This window comes from Peromyscus californicus, unplaced genomic scaffold (genome assembly GCF_007827085.1).
Source record: "Peromyscus californicus insignis strain IS unplaced genomic scaffold, ASM782708v3 Scaffold_3__1_contigs__length_106647218, whole genome shotgun sequence".
In the NCBI taxonomy this organism is placed as follows: domain Eukaryota; kingdom Metazoa; phylum Chordata; class Mammalia; order Rodentia; family Cricetidae; genus Peromyscus; species Peromyscus californicus.
The window spans coordinates 79,986,069-79,999,525 of NW_026294551.1; the positions used below are offsets into that span (position 1 = coordinate 79,986,069).

At 37.7% G+C, this 13,457-nt stretch overlaps 1 protein-coding gene across 4 annotated transcripts in view; it reads right to left on the reverse strand.

Annotated features, from left to right (window-relative positions):
- Atp10b (ATPase phospholipid transporting 10B (putative)) overlaps positions 1–10,583 on the reverse strand; it is a 239,522-nt gene extending 228,939 nt beyond the window's left edge. For all 4 annotated transcript variants that reach the window (XM_052758459.1, XM_052758456.1, XM_052758458.1 and 1 more), the window contains exon 1: positions 10,308–10,583. The gene's annotated coding sequence lies outside the window, so the exon portion shown is untranslated. The remainder of the gene's footprint in view (positions 1–10,307) is intronic.
- Between the last annotated feature and the right edge of the window lie 2,874 nt (positions 10,584–13,457).

Genomic DNA, 13,457 nt, shown 5'->3' on the forward strand with positions numbered 1-13,457 from the left:
CCAGCCAGCAATCCCAGTTCTGGGAATTTGTGGTGAAGACACAATCCCAATAGGAAGACACGTACACCATTCTACTTGTTCCAGTGACATCTAGAAGAAACTACTGAAACACGTGAGCACAGGAGACTGGCTGAATAGATGATATAGATGATGGCACATATTCATTGATCCATTCATGACCTAGCTTTGAATAAATAGGGCAATAGTTCATTATGAGAGTGGAGTAATCTCTGAGAAGTATTATTAAATGGAAAAAGAAACTTTTTGCAAAGATCTCACATATTACTTTGTGTAAAAGATAGAAGGAGGAAGAAGAAAACATGTATACATATACTTGTGTTTATAAAGAGAAAGAGAGGAAGAAAAAGCCAGATAAATATTTCTGGCTAGTAACAGGGCACCATGACACTTGTCTGAGTGTACCTTTTTGTATAAGTTTTGATTTTCAGAAGTCTGTCAATTCTCTGAATATTGAAAATAGACCTAACAAAGGAAGAAAACATAAAACTACCAGTCTCAATGGTGGTTATGTAGACAAATTCACTTTAGTATAATCTTGAAACTCAAGATTAGTCCTCAGTGTGTATGTGAGATAAAGTTTGTTATATGAAGCCAATCATTCAGAACAACCAAATTTAATAAATTTCACATCAATTGTTGAGATCCTCTTTGAAACTGAAGCCAAATTAAATGTAATGGTCCCTATACACCTGGGAAAGATGTATTCTAGGACCCTATATGAAATCTAAAAGGAAGTGTAGTAATAAATTCTGTATGTACTATACTTTTCCTACATATTCATTACATAGTATAATTTATAAATTAGGTATCCTAAAAATAAAAAACCCAAACAATTGTAACATTCTATTGTTATAAGGTTTATTTAAAATCTATTGAGTATTTATGGAATTTTCAATGTAACATTTTTGGATTGTCATTGAATGATGTAACTATGACCATAGAAATGCAAAATGGCAGATGAGGGGCTACTACCCTTTCTTCCTTCAGTACACTATCCACTAGTCTGTGATTATGAGTTTACATTCCCACATTTCTAGCTAGACAGGGAGTTATGGAAGGATACAAATCATATCTCATTTATTGCTAATTCCATAGTCCTTCAAACATGATTACATGGAACGTATCTAATTTTTGCTAAATAAAAAAGAGCCAGGAAGGATCTGGAAAGATGACTCCATGGTTAAAAGTGATTGCTTCTCTTGCAAAGGATCAGAGATCAGTTCCTAGCATGCTCATTATGTGGCTCACAGATTCCTGTAACTCCAGCTCCTGGGGTATCTGACACACTCTTCTGGCCTCCATAGGCATCTGCACTCATATCTACACACACATACAGACACACAAACACAGACACATAATTAAAAATAAAATAAACATTACAAAACATTTAAAGGTGTAATAAAAGACTCTGGTAAGCATGGCTTTCTTTTCTCCACCTTATTCAAATGTCTCAGTAATAATTTTTATCCCATGTCTAGCCTCTTCTTTGAAAGATTCTTACTAGTTTATGATTATTTGTAGCCTAACCCCCAAAAGAATATATTTATAAAGGTAAAAGAATACAAACATATATAAAAAAGACTTTTCTTTTACTATCTACATATCATAGAATTCCAACATTATTCAAGACACAATCCACAGGTCAGTGTCAACCAGCAAAAGCTACTGAAGCTGACAAGGCTTTGGGTTTGACTTCTTGTTTTTTTTTAAGACCTTGAGGTACATCATTAAATTATTTATTTGAAATCTATGAATTTTTTTTGGTAAGTACTCATAGCTATAAACTTTTATCTTGCAAAGACAACTCCAAATGAAGAGAGAGAGGGAAAAATAAAGAAAAGATTAGAGATTAATAAAGAAGACACTAAAAGTAACACTACAAAGTATAAATGAAGCATAATTTGCTCTTGGAAAAGGTAAATAAGATTGATAAATTCGGCCGGGCGGTGGTGGCGCACGCCTTTAATCCCAGCACTTGGGAGGCAGAGCCAGGCGGATCGCTGTGAGTTCGAGGCCAGCCTGGGCTACCAAGTGAGTCCCAGGAAAGGCGCAAAGCTACACAGAGAAACCCTGTCTCGAAAAACCAAAAAAAAAAAAAAAAAGATTGATAAATTCTTGCTCAAACTAACCACAATAAAAGACCACAAATCCATAAAATTAGAGATGAAAAGGGGACATCATGATAGATACTAATGAAATTCAGAAAATCATTAGGTAATAGTAAGAAAACTTACATTCTAATAAACTTGAAATCCAGAAGAAATGGATAGATTTCTAGGCATTTGTGACCTACTAAAATTAAATCAACGTGATACAAACAACATAAGCAGATCTATAATGAGCAGCAAAATTGAAGCATTATTAGTCTTGTAACAACAGAAGCCCAGGGCTAGATGGATTCTTGGCTGAGTTCTACCAATCCTTTTAAAAAAAAATCTAATAATAAATCTCCCCAAGCTTTTTCTTAACAAAGAAAGGGAAGGAATGTTATAAAATTCAATTAGTAAAGCAAGAATCACCCTGATATTCAAGCTGTATAATAATACAACCATAAAGAAAGACCCTGTTCATCATCCCTGATGGATAGAAATGCTCAGTAGGACACTTTGCAAAACTGAATTCAACATCACACTAAACAGATCATACAACATGATAAGTTTGATTTCATTCTAGGAATGAAAGAACAATTCTACATATGTAAATCAGTAAATGTAACACAATACATAAATAGATACAGGGACAGAATTTACTCAGTTATCTCAATGAGGTTCAGAAAATATCTCTGACAAAATTCAAGGTCTTTCTTGATAAAACTCCCAATGTTAGTAGGAAGGAAAGAAACATATCTCAACATAGTAAACACTACCTATAACAAATATATAGGTAACATAATAAATGAAGAAATACTGAAAGCATTTCCTCTAAAGCTAGGAATGCAATGAGGTTGTCTCTCTCTCACTCATTTTTGAATAGAGTACAAGGACTGTTAGCTAGAGCAAGTGAACAGAAGAAATGAAAGAGATACATGTAGGAACGGGAACAACCAGATGATCCCTCTATTTGTAGATGATATGACCCTGACTCAAAGCCTCTGAAAGATGCATCTAGGAGATAGTTCTTTTAGTCAAGTACCAACATGTGGATCTGGCTTTGATTCTCAGAAATCACATAAAAAAATCTGGCCATGATGACATGACATGGCATAGCCTTGGAATTCCAGTCCTGGGACAGCACATGCAGCAAGATAATGGAGCCTGCTGGCCAGCCAGCCGAGCCTACTTGTCCAGTTCCAAGCCAATGAGAGACCTCATCCTACCAGCAAAAGGAGGATAGCATCTTCTGGAATGGCACGAGAGGTTGTCTTGTGGCCTTCACACATATGTGCACAGATGTTCATGCATACCTTTACATGTCCATGGGCATGGACATACATACGTACACATACCCATCCAAACAAAAACAATAACCCACCACCAAAGACTCTATCAGAAAACTTTCAGACCTAATGCATTGGATAAAGTAGCAGGATTCAAAAATTAACATACAAAAATCTGAGAATTTACTTGGGGGTCTTTCCTGTGTATACTGCATTCATTCTAATTAGGTGTTCTGATAACACTCATGTTTTATTCCTAGAGATGTTTGCTACCCTAGGCAGTTGATTGCTGTCTAGCTATTTTGGACCAGAGAACTAGTTTTCATTGCTATTCTCCCAAATAGCTTCTCCTCTTTATAGATACAATGCCTTTTCAAACCTTGTTTATTATGTTACTATTTGTATTTGTTTAATCACTTAACAGGAAGACATGCTTGCTAACAACAGCCTCTAAAAGCAAAACAGTTTTAAGAATAAACCTAGCTGAGGAGGTAAAAAAACCATGTACAATAACAATTTTTAAACACTGAAAAAACTCTAGAAAATACAAAGATCTCCCATGTTCATGGACCAACAGAACTAATATTGTGAAAATGATATATTATTGAAAATGATTCACAGATTTAATGCATCTCCATGTGAATTACAGTGATATTCTTCACAGAACGAAAATTTTTTTTTCTAAAATTAGTATGGAAGCACAAAAGATCCTAGATATCCAAAATAATCCTGAGCAGAAAAAAATTAATGGTGGAGGTATCATAACACTCAATTTCAAATTATGCTACAGAACTATAGTAACTAAACCAGCATGCTAGTGGCACAGAATGGACATGCAGATTAATGGAATTGAAATCCCAGAAATAAACCTGTGCTGCTACTGCTACCTAATTTCTGACAAAAGTTAAAAAAATTACATTAGAGAAAAGATAGCCTCTTCAAAGAAATGGTGTTGGGAATACCAAGTATCCATACATAGCAGAATGAACTAGATTTCACATCTCTCACTTTGCACAAAAATATATTCAAAACAGATCAAAAGGCCTTTATGTAAGACTTTGAAACAGCTAGAGAAAAACAAAGATATTATCCTTTAAGATATAGGTATAGACAAAGACTTTCAGAAAAAAAAAAAACACTTCTAAGTCCAATAAATAATAACAAGCATTGACTAATGGGATTTCATGAAATTAGGAAACTTTTGCACAACAATGAAAACAATGAACAGAATGAAGAGGCATTTTACAGAATAGAAGAAAATATTTGGCAGCCATGTGTTTTAAGACTAGATTTTATATGCACACATATGTACACATGCATTTAAAAAAGATTTTAGTTAAAAATTATATGTATATGTGCTCTGTGTGGGTGTATGCGTGTGCTCATGGAGGCCAGAAGAGGGTGGCAGATCTTTAGGAGCTGTGGTTCAGGCTGTTGTGAGCTCCCTGACGTCAGTGCTCACATAACATATGACTAAGAACAGTGGCCTAAATCCTAAAGATGAAGAACAGGGAGCCAGACTCTCTGGGTTCTGATTTTGGCTCCACCTCTTCCTTCCACATCATAATGGACAAGCTGGTTAATCCCCATGGCTATACCACAGAGCTCAATGATAAATGTAAATGGCCCCTGATGGGCAAAACCCTTGGACTAACATTGGCAGGTAGTGAGAACTCAGTGAGTATTACCTGTTCTGGTGATTTCCAACATGATCATCTTAATACTCAAAACAATCTTGTGAAGCTATGACATTGCATTCTCAGATTACAGATAAGGAGGCTGGAGCACATGCGGGGGGGGAAGATTTTAACCCTTGCTTTAAACAGTGATTTTTTTTTTAAAATTAAATACCTGCTCAATCAAGTGGAAGAGCTCCACTGGAGGGTTGGGTCTCTTCAATAGTCAGTTATGTGAAACTCAGGACACTACTTAATGATTAGGGGAAGATTTTCATTATTGTTGAGATTATTACAGATTTCATTATTGGTTGAGTAGATTAACAATAATATCCTAAGCAATAAATAAGCTGATGAGTATTATCTGACATCATAGCATTACAATGTTGAAGTAGTCCTTTAGATATGCTTTGCCCCCTACCCCATCATCCCATGTCATGACACACTGAGGGGAGAACTTCAGATGGCGTCTCTCAGGGAGATATTCTGTTCAACTGTGTTGGAACTTAGTATGAGACTGAAGAAACACTGTGTTCCCTTTCTTCCTTCTTAAACAGAACAAGTAGTCAAGAAAGTCCCTTGAGAAGTAACAAGATCTGATTGAATTTTTCAGTATTTTTTTTCTGTTATTCTATCAAGTTCACTTGACAGCAGAGGACAAACCGCCTTTCAAATGCTGTAAGTGAACGCATCAGTGATTCCGAAGGAAAAACGCAGGTTATTAAGTGGGAACAAGTCTCTCTGAATATATTTACACCAACTCAGGGAAACCATTGTCCTCAGAAACCTCTGTGACAATCTATTTTCTAGTCTCAGTAATGCTTTAAGTTTGACAGATGATAATAAAATACAGCAAAATTACCTTTGAGCTCTGAAATGTACACCCGTCTCCGCATTCTTCATGTCTTGATTTTTTTTATTTTTCCAACAGGGCCATCTATTTTCAGTGTTATTCCCAAGTACTTGAGTTTTATGTCAGGGGAATAGAGCTATGCATACCAAAGCCATACTTGTAGGGGATACAAATATTATTGTCTGTACATGTGTATATCTGTGCACAATACACATGTGCCAACACATATTAAGAATTAGAAGGACCTTTCACCTCATTGCTTTCTTCATTATCATCTGACAAATAACCAAATAAAATACACTTTAAAGATCACATAACAAACTGGCTTTGAGGTCAGGCTTGACACCAGACGCTACCATAGTGGAGGAGCTATTGTAAATTAATGGCTCCTGGCAGAGAGGGATAAGTCAGTTTCTTTCAGGGATGTGGCTCCTGGTAAGTTGCCCAGGTTCCTGAGGTGGATGGTGCCACACCCATGTGCATATGAGCAGCACCAATTGGACTTAGTGGGTTATAAAAAAAGAGGATGGGGGATATGGGAGAGGGAGGAGTCACAGAGCAGTGTAGGGGGGAAATAAGGGGTGGATATAATCAAAATACTAATTAAAATACATTATATACATGTATGAACTTCTCTAAGAATACATCTTTTTAAAAAGTAGGTTTGGGGGAATGTTTATGTAACAAGGACCTAATGGATTCTGAGGACCATAATATCCATGTTTCATATGTCCGTCCTCCTCTACTTCTGTAATGTCAGTTTCACTATCATTTGACAGGTCAGGAATCTCAGGGTAAGACGACAGCACAGGGCTGGGATGAAAAGTCAGCTGATAAAGCATTTACTGTTTAAGTATGAGGACTTGAGTTTGAGGTCTAGACTCCATGTCAAAAAATAGGCATGGGGATGAGTGTTTGTAATTCAAGCATCATGGAGGCAGAAAGAGATGATGGATCACTGGGGCTCACTGGCCAGTCAGCTTAGCATAACCAGTGAATTCCAGGTCCCAGTGAAGGGTCCTTCTTGAAACAAACCAAACAATCAAAAATGAACAACAATAAAAACAGGGTAGATGGCCACGGATCAACTTCCGAAGTTGACCTCTTGTCTTTAAGCACATACACACATGTGCAAGTACAAATACACCACACACACACACACACACACACACACACTTTTGTACACACACACACACACACACACACACACACAGACAGAGAAACACAGAGAGAGAGAGAGAGAGAGAGAGAGAGAGAGAGAGAGAGAGAGAGAGAGAGAGAAAGAGAGAGAGGAGAGAGAGAGAGAAAGAGAGAGAGGAGAGAGAGAAGGAGGAGGAGGAGGAGGAGGAGGAGGAAGAAGAATATGAATTGCACATCTAATAAAGGGTTCAAGTGGTGCCAACGTAATCAGGCTTTTTTCAACGCATCAGCATTTGAATACATATAACCCCCATATCACTCATACAGTATTTTAATTGTCTTACTTCTTTCTGTATATAAGTAATATAAATACAACAGATAGATCTTAAAGTTACCCTGTAAGAGTGCCATGATGAGAACTTAAACAGGATGTCATTAATTGGGAAGACGCAGGTGCTCCCTTAGGACACTAGATTTGTACCCACTCTGTGTTTAAGAGATTAGCCACAGTTATGGAGCCAACTGAAGCTAGTAACATCCAATGGACACTTCAGAATTCAACTAGGATGAAGAGAGAGAACATTTACTGTCTAAGTGAGGTGTTCGATGACACATTTGAGTGTCATCTGGTCATCATTGTCTCACCCAGGGTGTTCTGATGTCTTCTGCCCTCACTTTGAGGACTACAGCAGTTCATTAAGTGGCCAGGCAGATTTCTTCAGGTTGCCATTCTGAACTCAAGAGATCACCAGTCTCATCTGAAGCCTTGTTCAAACCAGATCTTGAGTTACCCTGAGTTTTAGTGTGTCTGAGTACAGGGTCTGGTATGATACATTTCTAACAGGTTGTTGAGTTCTGAAACAGCTGAACCAGAAACTACATTTGGAAAACCACTGGCCTAAGCTCACTTGGGGGTCAGGGGATAAGAACAAAAGACAACACGTATGTGAAAATTTCAGCAGGCCACAACGACCTAAACACCCAGAACAGAAAATAAAGGCTCTCTTTCTCTAGATATTAAGGTGTCCTGTGACATATTAAAATAGAAGGAAAAATGTTAAAAAAACATTTTTTCTCATTTGTTTCCAATTAATGATGATAATGATGATGATGATAGCAAGAATTTATTAAGGGTCTCTGTAGACCATTGCATCAGAGTAGATGATCCCCCTTCCCCCTGCCTCTAAATTTGAAAGGCTTAATAATTTTCCTAAGGTCACACAACTTTTAAGAAGTTCAATTAGGATTCAAATCCAAGCTTGATTCTCATACTTTTGATATCAATCCACACTACTGCTATGCTTACTGTTTACTACTTATTTATTAAACTACCCTCTCGTTCTTTTTACTGTTTTGAGACAGAGTTTTAATATGTATCTCAGGCTGGTATGAAACTTCTTATGAAGCTAAGGGTGGCCTGGAATTGCAATCCTCTGCTTTCACTTCCTGAGTGTTGGGATGAAAGGCCTAGGCTATCACACCCGACTCTACTCAATCTTTTAATTAAAGTGTGCAATGTAGAGAAACAAATAAATGAAAATCTGAGAAGGGTAAATTAGCTCTGTAAGTTTTAGCTCTTTAGAAGCAAATGTCACTGAAAAAGGAGAAATTCCTAATAATCATCAAACATAGGACTCTCTAGATTTACTGCATGACTTACGAATGTCTAGTCAAGTTTTCCTTTTAGGAGAGTGGGTAGATAAAGTCAGTCACAGGAAATACAGCCTGCATGAGTCTGCTTGAGTCAAATAGGGCACTTTTTTTTTTCTTCTCAAGTGGTAGGTGCTGTGGAGAACTATCAGTCAGAAGACCCAACCCTGAGTTGAGGACCAAAAGCCTCAGGCTCCTGCATTTTGTTTCAGCAACCCAGAGCTCATTTCTCTAGACCTGAGTTTCCCCCTGTTTAAAGCAGACAGTCGCACCAAGCTCCCCTGCCTTCCTCCAAGCTCAGATCTTTTGGAGTGGCAGCCTCCTCCAGACAGATTTATTAATGCCACACTCCTCAAAAAGATAACACCCTCCTTAGCATGAGGAGAATACGGTTTGATTGTAAGCTCAGCATGTGACTTTCAACCTTCAGTGAAGGGCCTATTAATCTATGCCTATGTGCAGTTCCCTGCTACATTCTGCAAGAAATACACTGGGAAACCTAAGAGATCCTTAGCCGATCAAGGTAGACAGCCAGCATTAATGAGTAGAGAGCCGAGGAAACAAATCCAACGCAGTTTTAAAAAGCCATCGATGGCAATGGTTTGAGAAGCTCAGTCGGTGTTATTAAGGGTAATTAAATAGGAACATGTGGAAAGAAAACAACATCTGTGGTTTGCCTGATTAATAGCTTAGTGTAACAGCGCATATATTAATGGAATAACACTCTACATGCTCTCAGACTACATTTGCAGGGTCTGGAAACAGAGGAGCAGGGGGAGAAGAGAGAAACAGGTGCCAGGTTGGTGACTGAAGTCAAGCTCCACTCTGACTCCTGTGGTCAGAATTAGAAAGCAGCAAAAGTGACTTCCGTGTACATGCATTTCTGCAGATGTAACTTTCAAAATTGACCTTTCACCTTGTGATTAGAAATGCAAGTACCCCCAGCCAAATGGCACTCCAAAGAAGATCCGGTTGAGGGTGCTTACCAGAGACCTACCTATGTGCACAAAGCTTTTCTTGGAGGCCACAGCTAACCATCAGGAGTAAACACATTTAAAAACAAAACAAAACAAAACAAAACAAAACAAAAAAACAACAGCTTTCTCCTTTGAACTCAGAGGAAAGCCAAAGTTCCCAGCTATCATTTGGAAACCCTCCAGGGTGCCAGCTTCCCTGTTTATCCTGAGGAAATTGAGAAGCCATACAGTGATCTCATTCTTTTCCTCCGAGCTGTAGTTTCTTTCTATCTGAGAACAAGCCTCTAACTCCATCTGCTTCTCCAGGCTACTCTGGATGAATGCAGGATATATTATTTATCATAAAACATGTTAGGGCACAGCCAAGCTGCAAGCTCTGTCAGGCAAGGAAGCAGCATTAGCTTTCAGCTTATCATAATGAAATCAATTGCAGAAAAATACAATGTTCTATCTGAGAAGGTATGTGGATCGTGTGCCCAGCAAGCTAAATGAATTTCTAACACAGCGTTAAAAAAGTAGTCGTACCTTGGGCTTGATTTAGAACTTAGAATCCATGATTCTAAGAGGCAATTATCCCTACATTGTATCTGGGAAGCCAGGATGCTTTTACTTACCCCAGCAAAGCTGATGTCTCTACCGAGCAGATTCCATTAGAAGCCATGGAAAACAGTCCTTGAGAGTGGTATATTTTCTGTTGTAAAGCATGGCTGAAGTTTTTCTCTTCTCTATGGCACCTTTCATCTCTCCGATTATGTCAAGGCAAGGCCTTAAGCTAACAGCAATTCAGTAACTCAGAGAAGAGACATAGGAAAGAAATAACTATAACCAACGAAACAAAAGGCAACAAGGAGCTGCCTCCCTAGGCCTAGGAGTAAAGGAGAAGAATAGCAAGCCTGTGAGTGTGGGGCCCAGGCCCAGAACAGTGAAGGCTGTGTTCTCCTCTCAGCACCACATGGATAGAGAAGCATCACTGAAGTCTTTTGCATTCATTTCTCCTTTCTGTCAATCACTGAGCCAGCCATATAGGAATTCATAAGGGGTTTCATTCTCTGTGCATGGTACAAAAATGACTTTGCCTATTATGTTTTGCAAAACATGTAGTTAAGTGTGAGACAATTATAACCTTGTTGCTCTCATTTGGAGGTCTGGAATGGAATTCAGTTGCTGGGTTTCAAGGGCCCTTAAGAAAGAAAAGACTCTTAGCAGTGACTTTTATGTGTGTGAGGGTGATAAATTTGCTCTTAAAGCTTCAGAGGTCTCATTTTGCAGTAGTCATAGTTCTTACTGATTACTGTTTGATTATACAAAATATGAAGCATGGGACTAATATATCATACTTCAGACATCACAAAAAATTCAGGATTATTTATGGCTTGACTGATAGCTACAATTCATGCATAATCCTTTTACTGAGTTGCCTGTAACCAAACTAAATGGAGTAAATGTCAGAAGCCAGTTGTTATTTTGATGGAAAGCAAGTGATGGACCCATAAAGAAGAGACAAAGTAGGACAGTCAACAAGCCTATCTTGAAGATAGAAAGAGGAGAACATCTTCAAATTTGGGCCTCAAAAGAGGTGGAAAGAAACAAACAATATCTAATGCCATGATTGCCGAGGTACTGGTTAGTTCTTCTATTAACCTAGAGTCACTGGGGAAGAGGGAACCTCAATCGAGGAATTGTCCAGATCACATTGGTCTGTGATCATGTCTGAGAGATTGTCTTGACTGATGAATGACATTGATGGGTCCAGCCTACTATGGGTGGTACCACCCCTAGGCAGGTCTGTGTGATTGTCAAAAAGCTAGCTGAGCATAAGCCAGTGAGCAAGTGAGCCAGTAAGTAGTGTTCTTCAATGGTTTCTATGTCAGTTCCTGCTTGAGTTCTTGTCCTGACTTCCCTCAGTGATAGACTGGAACCTGAAGTATAGGCCAAATAGAGCCTTCTCTTCTCTAAGCTGCTTTAAATCATGGTGTTTATCACAGCAATAGAGAGAGAACTAAAACAGTTGGATTAGTAATTGTGAAGTTTATATATTATTATGTATCTTTCCAGACATCAAAGAAGAAATTTGGACATAGGAAAAAATTTCAAGAGTAACAACAGCTTCTAAAATCCAAATTGCTGTAAAATACAAACTAGAAAGTCTTAAGAGCACAAAACCCACCTGAACATTCAGAGAATCTGGAATTTTAAGATGGGATCTTGGCCCTTTATAGTGTACCATTTGCAAAATATGAGTGCCTTTTAAGTTTTCTTTCCTGTCCCCTTCTTTCAGAAGTCTGGTTCACTTTCTGAATATTCATACTGGAGGTCATTTAATGCTCTGCTGTTCCTTGTATCATAAGTGGGGTGCTGGAACTCAGGGAGGTGGGTAAGTCTACTTAAGACCACATAGGAAAGGATTGGCAAACACAACTTCAAAGCACAGGGTAGCCTTCCACCACAAAGCATGATTTGATCCAAAATGTTAATAGTGCTGAAGTTGAGATACCTGCCCAAACTATATCCTGAACTTCTAAGGTGATGGAACAGGACACTGAAGACTTGATTTGTTGAGTAAATGACATGTTTATGGTCCTTTTCCAGGCTAATTGTGTCTTTTTCTCCAGGAAGATGCTAAGCAAACTTACACATGCATATTGAAGGAATTTGAAGTCTCAGTACAGGCCTATACCAATTAATTTGATTTGTGAAATAATTTTTGTAAGTGAAGATAAAAAAAAATAATGAAAACTCTTCATGCTATACAGTGTTTATGGCCATGAAAAGGGTCAGCCAAAACCAACAGCAACTGCAGGCTACCTTAGTATATGATGAATTTCTTGGTCCTTTGCCATTTACTAATTTGTGTAAAAGTCAATGTTCCTATATCAGATGTCACATGAGGTTACTGACCTATTGACATATTTTGTTTAATTGGCACGGGCCTCAATTTTAAATTAATTGGGAGTGCTTAGATGTTGGGAGATTTCTCATTATAATGCAGACTCACATATTTTATGGAAGACGGCTCCAAATGCAAAAAAAAAAAAGAATCTAGCCTCACAAATTAAGAACTTGCCACTATTAAATGACGACAATAACTTTGGGCAGGCCATAGTTATCCCTATGCCTTACTTGGCCTCCTTCAGTAGGCTACATTTTCTGCCACTATATTGAAGTTTCTATATAAAAGGAATATGTTCTGTCTTAATTTGCTTCCTTTTACTGTGAAAAAACATTGACCAAAATCAATCTGGGGAGAGAAGGGCTTATTTCATCTTTCATTTTCAGGTCACAATCCATTACTGAGCAAAGTCAATCAAGTCTGTACCATATTTCGGTCACTTTTTTTTTTTTTTTTTTAAAAATTCACAATTTTGGTCTTCCTATGACTTTGCTCCAGATTTTTCAATTAGGCAAAAGGTGACTGATAAAGAAGAAACTGATGATTCTATTTCAGCCACAGTTCTCTTTCCTACCCATTCCATCAGCTTGCTCATTTTCAGAATACAAAAGCATGAATCAAATATCCCCAAATAAATATTTTGCCTATTGTGTATGTAAATTATCATGGATAACTTACTAGAATTTGCATAAAATAAGTTTCAGAATAAAAATACTGAATACTGATATGGAATGTGTTTATAGCCAAAATTTAAATAGGTATTTTCTAGAATCAGGTCACATCATCAGGAGGTTACAAAAAAGAGCTTGCAATTTTTTGGGAGAACAATTTGTTCAAATTAATGCATGAGGGAAAAGAGATTAATTGTGATATT